General features: G+C 44.5%; 2 non-coding genes and 1 pseudogene across 2 annotated transcripts; all 3 read right to left on the bottom strand.

The window, feature by feature from the left end:
- Positions 1-392: 392 nt before the first annotated feature.
- On the bottom strand, positions 393-495 carry LOC123177128 (U6 spliceosomal RNA). The gene has a single exon (XR_006488782.1). It is a non-coding gene; the product is annotated as a U6 spliceosomal RNA (small nuclear RNA).
- A 1,050-nt stretch (positions 496-1,545) lies between these two features.
- On the bottom strand, positions 1,546-1,625 carry LOC123177129 (uncharacterized; annotated as a pseudogene).
- Positions 1,626-2,021: 396 nt separating this feature from the next.
- Positions 2,022-2,124, bottom strand: LOC123177127 (U6 spliceosomal RNA). The gene has a single exon (XR_006488781.1). It is a non-coding gene; the product is annotated as a U6 spliceosomal RNA (small nuclear RNA).
- Positions 2,125-2,507: the final 383 nt, after the last annotated feature.

Genomic DNA, 2,507 nt, shown 5'->3' with positions numbered 1-2,507 from the left:
ATGCTAGCTGCGGTGCTCTGCCTTATAAACCAGTCCGACTCTTCCCGGCTGGCCGATGTGGGACTAAACAAATGAGCGTTTGTTTTTCCCAGGGCCTTTCCATAGGGCGCGTGGCAGGACGCCAGTTGCAAGCCGGATCTCTCTTGATGTGGCCCAAATTAATGGAAGAGCATAATGGGCCCTTGTGTTTTTGTTAGGGAATAACAAACGATGCTTGACACAAAAAAATACTATAGTTGTTGCCGCACGTGGGGGGAGGGCACATGCACATTTAGGAATAACCTCGTTGCGCTCTTCTGATAGAGAAAGGAAACTAAAGGTCCTTTCTGTACGAATAGCTGCACAGGCAAGTGCAAGAAAAAAGGCTCCAGGGATTTGCGCGGAAATATCAAAAAAATTTGGACCATTTCTCGATTTGTGCGTGTCATCCTTGCGTAGGGGCCATGCTAATCTTCCCTGTATCATTCCAATTTTGTCGGATGTCCCCGAAGGGACGATGCTAGCTGCTGCGCTCTTCCTTATAAACCAGACCGTCTCTCCCCGGCTGGCCGATGTGGGACTAAACAAACGAGCGTTTGTGTTGCCCATGGCTATGTCTAGCTATACCTAGATTCCATCGGGCGCGTGGCAGGCCGCTAGTTGCAAGCCAGATCTCTCTTGATGTGGCCGAAATTAATGAAAGAGCATACCATGACCTCGTGTTTTTTGTTAGGGAATAACGAACGATGCTTGGACACAAAAAAATAGTATAGTTGTTGCCGCGCGTGGGGGGAGGGCACATGCACGTTTAGGAAAGGAGGGATCAACAAAACCTTTTGGTTGTTCACAATTTATGAATGGTGGATTATGCAAATCAAAACTTTTTTAAAAGCAAACTTGTGCGTGAAGGAGCTTAAACGATATCAAGTTATTGCCACAGGTACATATTTCAAAGACCATAGTGCTAAAAGGTTCATGCTAAGCTGGCTTACCGTGTCTTTGGTGTGACTAGATATATAAAATGGTATGCAACATATATAATTTTCTACATAAAGATTGAGATTTCACCGGTTGACCTATGTAATTCATCGACCACTGGTTATTGTACACTAAAGACAAAAAGGTTTGAAGATGAGATTCTTTCGAGTGCACCACAATCCAGCCTAGTGTCCGAGAGAGTTTTCTCACAAGTCTTAGATGAGTTTGTTAGGTGGTAACATAAACAAATTAGACTAATGAAACATATTTTTTTTGCGTTATGACCGAATCACAGTTGATGGTAAGGAATAAAGGCAATAAAAAATTGAAGGAACACACTACATGTGGGAGGACTGAAACGGAAGACTAATCATAAACGTGTGATAATAGATTAAAAAGATAAAAGTTACTCCAGAAAGGTTATATCTGCAATAACAAAAAAGAGAAAGTGTGTGGATCAAAATTTAAAAAGGCAGTATTGAGGACCTCTCTGATAGAGAAAGTAAACTAAAGGGCCTTTCGGTATGAATAGCTGCACACGCAAGTGCAAGAAACAAGGCTCCAGTGATTTGCGCGGAAAATCTCAAATAAAATTTGGACCATTTCTCAATTTGTGCGTGTCATCCTTGCGCAGGGGCCATGCTAATCTTCTTTGTATCGTTCCAGGGACGATGCTAGCTGCGGCGCTCTGCCTTATAAACCAGTCCGACTCTCCCCGGCTGGCCGATGTGGGACTAAACAAACGAGCGTTTGTTTTGCCCAGGGCCTTTCCATAGGGCGCGTGGCAGGCCGCCAGTTGCAAGCCGGATCTCTCTTGATGTGGCCCAAATTAATGGAAGAGCATAATGGGCACTTGTGTTTTTTGTTAGGGAATAACAAACGATGCTTGACACAAAAAAATACTATAGTTGTTGTCGCACGTGGGGGGAGGGCACATGCACGTTTAGGAATAACCTCGTTGTGCTCTTCTGATAGAGAAAGGAAACTAAAGGGCCTTTCTGTACGAATAGCTGCACATGCAAGTGCAAGAAAAAAGGCTCCAGGGACTTGCGCGGAAATCTCAAAAAAATTTGGACCATTTCTCGATTTGTGCGTCTCATCCTTGCGCAGGGGCCATGCTAATCTTCTCTGTATCGTTCCAATTTTATCGGATGTCCCTGAAGGGACGATGCTAGCTGCTGCGCTCTTCCTTATAAACCAGACCGTCTCTCCCCGGCTGGCTGATGTGGGACTAAACAAACGAGCGTTTGTGTTGCCCATGGCTGTGTCTAGCCATACCTAGATTCCATCGGGCGCGTGGCAGGCCGCTAGTTGCAAGCCAGATCTCTCTTGATGTGGCCCAAATTAATGAAAGAGCATAACATGCCATCGTGTTTTTTGTTAGGGAAAAACGAACGATGCTTGGACACAAAAAAATACTATAGTTGTTGCCGCGCGTGGGGGGAGGGCACATGCACGTTTAGGAAAGGAGGGATCAACAAAACCTTTTGGTTGTTCACAATTTATGAATGGTGGATTATGCAAATCAAAACTTTTTTAAAAGCAAACTT

The sequence above is a fragment of the Triticum aestivum genome, unplaced genomic scaffold, assembly GCF_018294505.1.
Source record: "Triticum aestivum cultivar Chinese Spring unplaced genomic scaffold, IWGSC CS RefSeq v2.1 scaffold21908, whole genome shotgun sequence".
NCBI lineage: Eukaryota > Viridiplantae > Streptophyta > Magnoliopsida > Poales > Poaceae > Triticum > Triticum aestivum.
The sequence above is the reverse complement of the archived record's forward strand: the minus strand, read 5'-3'. Positions and strand labels throughout refer to the sequence as shown.